The 6,752-nt window shown below is 36.2% G+C and overlaps 1 pseudogene; it reads left to right on the plus strand.

Moving 5' to 3' along the window:
* Positions 1 to 1,362: 1,362 nt before the first annotated feature.
* On the plus strand, positions 1,363 to 2,913 carry LOC124972293 (heterogeneous nuclear ribonucleoprotein K-like; annotated as a pseudogene).
* The last annotated feature ends 3,839 nt before the right edge of the window (positions 2,914 to 6,752 follow it).

Consider the following 6,752-nt stretch of genomic DNA (forward strand, 5'->3'; position numbering starts at 1 on the left):
CTGTTTTTGGATTTTGGGGACTGGCTTATTTCAGTCAGCATGATATTTTCCAGTTCCATCCATCCTAGCAAATACCATAATTTTATTCTTCTTTAAGGCTAATTAATATTTCATTGTGTATATATATATATATATATATATATATATATATATATATATATATACATTTTCTTTATCTATTCATCTGTTGAAGGACACCTAGGTAGGTTCCATAGCTTGGCTATTGTGAATTGAGCTGCTATACACATTGAAGTGGCTGTGTCACTGAAGTATGCTGATTTTAAGCAAAGAAATCCACAGACTGAAGGTAAAAGGATGGAAAAAATTATCATTCTCATGGATCTCATAAACAAGCATGGGTCTCTATCCTCATATCAGATAAAGTGAACTCTAAGCCAAAGCTAATCCAAAGGGACCAAGAAAGCCATTTTATACTGCCTAAGGGAACAAAACATCAACAAGACATAACAATATTAAATATTTATGCCTCAAATAATGGAGCACCTACATACATCAAACAAACTCTTCACAATTTCAAGAATCAAATAGATCACAACACAATAATACTGGATGACTTCAAAATGCCTCTCTCACCACTAGATAGATCTTCCAAACAAAAACTAAATAAAGAAGCTACACAACTAAAAAATATAATGAATAATTTAGACTTAACATATATATATATATATAATATTTCATCCATCAATAACTGAATACACTTTCTTCTCAGCAGCACACAGATACTTCTCTAAAATAAACCATATCCTAGGTCACAAAGTAACTCTAAGCAGTTATAAAAAATTAGAGATAATACCTTGCATCTTATCAGATCTTAAAAATCAATGGTAAAATTAAAAACAGAAGCTGCTCTAACATCTGGAGACTAAATAATACACTATTGAATAATCAATGGATAGCTGAAGAAATCAGGGATGAAAATAAAAAATATTTAAGAGTTAAATTAGAGTATTGATACAATTTATCAAAATCTCTGGAACATGATGAAGACCATCCTAAAAGAAAAGTTCACTGCATTGAGCACATTCTACTTTCTTTTGTTTCCTGTGTTTTGGGGATTTTCCCCCCACAAAGCCCATTCCAAAATCTTAAAGTGTTTCCATTGTGATTTCTTTCAGTAGTTTCAAAGTTTTAGGCCTTACACTTCAGTCTTGAATCCATTTTGAATTGATTTTTGTAACTGAAGAACTATAGGAGTTTAGCGTCATTCTTTTGTTATGTAGATGTCTAATTGTCCCAGTACCATTTATTGAAAAGACTATCCTGGGTAGCATGTGGTCACCATTACGTGGGCTGCCATTTCCTGTTGGCTCTGGATTGGTATGTCCATTTTAATACAAGAAAATGGAAACTGAACAACCAGAGGATACCTTCCCCAACACCAAAAGCAATGATGAATTTGGTGAGCACCCTGAAGAAAATATGGAAGAAGAGCAAGCATTTAAAAGATCAAGAAGTACTGATGAGATGGTTGAATTATGAATTCTGCTTCAGAGAAAGACTACTGGGGCAGTGACTGGGAAAGGAGCTAAGAATATTAAGGCTCTATGGACAGACTACAATGCCAGTGTTTCAGTCCCACACAGCAGTGGCCCCAAATGCATATTGAGTATCAGTGCTGATATTGAAACAATTGGAGAGATTCTGAAGAAAATCATCCCTACCAGGCTGGGGATATAGCTCAGTTGGTAGAGTGCTTGCCTTGCAAGCACTAAGGTCCTGGGTTCAATCCCCAGCACCACACACACACACAAAAAAAAGAAAATCATCCTTACCTTGGAAGAGTACCAACACCATAAATGTAGCAACTTTGAGAGTTGAGACTGTTAATTCATCAGTCTAGCATCTAGCAGAAGGAATTATTGGGGTGAAAGCTGCTAATATCAAAAAACATTGAGAGAACACTCAGAAAACAATCAACCTTTTCCAGGAATGCTGCCCTCATTCCACAAATAGAGTTTTTTTTAATAAAAAATACATTTTTAGTTATAAATGGACACAATACCTTTATTTTATTTGTTTATTTTTATGTGGTGCTGGGGATCTAACCCAGTGCTTCACACATTCTAGGCAAGTGCTCTACCACTAAGCCACAACCCCAGAGTACATAAAGATCATCCTTGATCTTATATCTGAATCTCCCATCAAAGGATGTGCACAGTCTTATGATCCCAATTTTTATGACAAAACATGTGATTATGGAAGTTTTACCATGATGTTTGATGATGGACATGGATGTCTAGTGGGATTTCCCATGTGGGGAAGAGGTGGATTTGACAGCATACCACCTGGTCAGGGGGGGCATCCCATGCCTCCCTCTAGATGAGATTAAGATGATATAAGCCCTTGTCAAGGACCACCTGCTCCTCCTCCTGGTTGAGGTACCTAGGGTGGTAGCAGAGCTTGGAATCTTCTTCGTTCACCACCACCACCGAGAGGAGCTGATCTAATGGCCTATCACAGAAGAAGAAGACCTGGAGACCTCTATGATGGCATGGTTGGTTTCAGTGCTTATGAAACTTTGGACTCTGTAATATTATATGGAACCCATCAGAATGGCAGATGACTTATGAACCACAGAGTAGCACTGGATATGATTATTCCTATGCAGGGAACTGTAGCTCATATGGTGATCTTGGTGGACCTATTATTACAACATGAGTAACTATTACCAAAGATTTGGCTGGATCTATTATTAGCAAAGGGCATTAGCTGATTAAGCAAATTCATCAAGAGTTGGGAACCTCGACTGAACTTGTTGAGGCCTTAAAAGGGTCCAAAGATCAGATTATTACAATTACAGGAACACAGGACCAGATACAAAATGCACAGTGTTTGCTGCAGAACAGTGTAAAGCAGTACTCTAAAGGTTTTCTAAAACTAGTGAAGAACTGAAGGAGTCCTGCATCATTTATATTTTATCTGCTTCTGTTTAAAAAGCTAACATTCCTCTGATTCATAGGTGTTCTACATTTGAGGTGTCGTGAAATCTTTGCTGTTCACCAGATATAATGTTTTAGTTCCTTACAAACAGGGTCAGAGGAAGCTCATGCAAAATCTAACACTGACATTTTGAAATAATAGCAGAGTGAGTGAATTTTATTTTTTATTCATAGTTGGTGGCTTAAAAATATCTCACCCCATGTAATTATTGTGAACACCTTCCTTTGTGCTCACTGTAAACATTTTTGGGGGGTGGGACAGGGAGGAAAGTAACAATAGTCCACATATCCCTGGCATCTGTTAAGAGCAGTGTGCAGAATGTAATGCTCTTTTGTAAGAGTTTATGATTTTAAAAATAAATTTAGTTAACCTAAATAAAAAGTCTATCCTTTCTCCATTGTGTTCCTAGAGACTTTGTCAAAAAAATCACTTGATTTTGAGGTACATGGGTTTACTTCTAAGCTCTATATTGTTTTATAAGTCTTTTTATGTAAATTTCATACCACTCTTATTACTACAGTTTTACAGTGTATTTTGAAATCAGGTAGAGCAATGCCTCCTGCTTTGTTCTTATTGCTAAAGAAGGTTTGCTGTTCAGGTTTTTCTATGGTTCCATATATATTTTAGAATTGATTTTCTAGTTCTGTGAAGACTGTCATTGGTATATTATAGGGATTACACTGAATATTTAAGTTACTCTGAGTAGTTTGTTATTTTAGCAATATTGATACTTCCCATCCATGAACATAAGATATCTTCCACTTTTTGTATACTTTTCAATTTTTGTCATTAAGGTTTCATAATTTTCATTGTAGAGATCTATCATCCCTTTGCTTAAATTTACTCCTATGTATTTTGTACCTATTATAAATGGGATTGTTTTGTTTCAGATAATTTAATATTGGCTTAGAGCAATACTCTTGTTTTTTGTATGTTGATTTCATATCCTACAACTTTACTGAATTCATTTATTCTGGTACAGTTTTTGGTGGTATTTGTAAGGTTTTCTAAATATAACATCATGTCATCTGCAAAAAGTGTCAACTTGATTTTTTTTCAGTTTAAAAGTTTATTTATTTTTTTATTGTAAACAAATGGGATACATGTTGTTTCTCTGTATATGGAGTCAAGGCATACCATTTGTGTAATCATAAATTTACATAGGGTAACGTTGTTTGATTCATTCTGTTATTTTTTCCCTTCCCCCCACCCCTCCCACCCCTCTTTTCCCTCTATACAGTCCTTCCTTCCTCCATTTTTGCTCCCCTCCTTAACCCTAACCCTAAACCTAACCCTAACCCTAATGCTAACCCATCACACCCCCCATTATATGTCATCATCCGCTTATCAGCGAGATCATTCGTCCTTTATTTTTCTGAGATTGGCTTATCTCACTTAGCATGATATTCTCCAATTTCATCCATTTGCCTGAAAATGCCATAATTTTATCATTCTTTATGGCTGAGTAATATTCCATTGTATATAAAAGCCACAGTGTCTTTATCCATTCATCAACTGAAGGGCATCTAGGTTGGTTCCACAATCTGGCTATTGTGAATTGAGCAGCAATGAACACTGATGTGGCTGTATCTCTGTAATATGCTGATTTTAAGTCCTTTGGGTATAGGCCAAGGAGTGGGATAGCTGGGTCAAATGGTGGTTCCATTCCAAGCTTTCTGAGGAATCTCTACACTGCTTTCCTGTGTGGCTGCACTAATTTGCAAACCCACCAGCAATGTATGAGGGTACCTTTTTCCCCACATCCTTGCCAACACATATTGTTGTTTGTGTTCTTGATAATGGCCATTCTAATTGCGGTGAGATGGAAACTTAGGGTAGTTTTGATTTGCATTTCTCTTATTACGAGATGTTGAGCATTTTTTCATATATCTGTTGATTGCTTGTAGATCTTCTTCTGTGAAGTGTCTGTTCATTTCCTTAGCCCATTTGTTGATTGGATTATTTGTATTCTTGGTGTAAAGTTTTTTGAGTTCTTTATAGATTCTGGAAATTAGCACTTTATCTGAAGTATGAGTGGCAAAGACTTTCTCCCATTCTGTAGGGTCTCTCTCCACATTGCTGATAGTTTCCTTTGCTGAGACAAAGCTTTTTAGTTTTAATCTATCCCAGTTGTTGATTCTTGCTTTTATTTCTTGTGCTATGGGAGTCCTATTAAGGAAGTCTGATCCTAAGTCAACAAGTTGAAGATTTGGACCTACTATTTCTTTTATAAGATGCAGGGTCTCTGGTCTGATTCCGAGGTCTTGATTCACTTTGAGTTGAGTTTTGTGCAGGGTGAGAGATAGGGGTTTAATTTCATTCTGTTGAATATGGTTTTTCAGTTTTCCCAGCACCATTTGTTGAAGAGGCTATCTTTTCTCCATTGCATATTTTTGGCCCCTTTGTCTACTATGAGAAAATTGTATTTATTTGGGTTTGTGTCCATGTCCTCTATTCTGTACCATTGATCTACCTGTCTATTTTGGTACCAATACCATGCCGTATTTCTTACTACTGCTTTGTAGTAGAGTTGAAGATCTGGAATTACCATACCCCCTGCTTCGCTCTTTCTGCTGAGGATTGCATTGGCTATTCTGGGTTTCTTACTCTTCCAGATGAATTTCATAATTGCTTGCTCTATTTCTTTAAGGTACATCATTGGGATTTTAATTGGAATTGCATTGAATCTGTATAGCACTTTTGGTAGTATGGCCATTTTGACAATATTAATTCTGCCTATCCAAGAACATGGGAGATCTTTCCATCTTCTAAGGTTTTCTTTAATTTCTTTCTTTAGTGTTCTCTAGTTCTCATTGTAGAGGTCTTTTACCTCTTTTGTGAGATTGATTCCCAAGTATTTTATTTTTTTCGATGCTACTGTGAATGGGGTAGTTTTCCTAATTTCTCTTTCTGAAGATTCATCACTTATGTATAAAAATGCATTGGATTTATGAGCATTGATCTTGTAACCTGCTACTTTACTGAATTCACTTCTGAGTTCAAATAGTTTTCTGGTGTAATTTCCTGATTCCTCTAAATATATAATCATGTCATCAGCATATAGGGATAGTTTGAGTTCTTCTTTTCCTATCTGGATCCCTTTAATTTCTTTGGTCTGCCTAATTGCTCGGGCTAGAGTTTCAAGGGCGATGTTGAATAGAAGTGGTGAAAGAGGGCATCCCTGCCTTGTTCCAGTTTTTAGGGGGAATGCTTTCAGTTTTTCACCATTTAGAATGATATTGGACATGGGGTTAGTGTAGATGGCCTTTACAATGTTAAGGAATGTTCCCACTATCCCAATTTTTTCTAGTGTTTTGAGCATGAAGGGATGCTGTAGTTTATCAAATGCTTTTTCTGCATCTATCAAAATAATCATGTGATTCTTAACTTTAAGTCTGTTGATATGTTGAATGACATTTATTGATTTCCGGATGTTGAACCAAACTTGAATCCCTGGGATAAAACCCACTTGATCGTGGTGCACTATCTTTTTAATGTATTTTTGTATGCGATTTGCTAAAATTTTGTTGAGAATTTTGCGTCAAAGTTCATTAAGGATATTGGTCTGAAATTTTCTTTCCTCAATCTGTCTCTGTCTGGTTTAGGTATCAGGGTGATATTGGCTTCATAGAACGAGTTTGGGAGGGTTCCCTCCTCTTCTACTTCATGGAATACCTTGAGGAATATTGAATGAGCTCTTCTTTAAAGGTTTTGTAGAACTCAGCTGAGAAACCATCTGGTCCCGGAGTTTTCTTTGTTAGTAGACTTTTGATGACCTCTTCCATTTCATT

The sequence above is a fragment of the Sciurus carolinensis genome, chromosome X (assembly GCF_902686445.1).
Source record: "Sciurus carolinensis chromosome X, mSciCar1.2, whole genome shotgun sequence".
Classification (NCBI taxonomy): domain Eukaryota; kingdom Metazoa; phylum Chordata; class Mammalia; order Rodentia; family Sciuridae; genus Sciurus; species Sciurus carolinensis.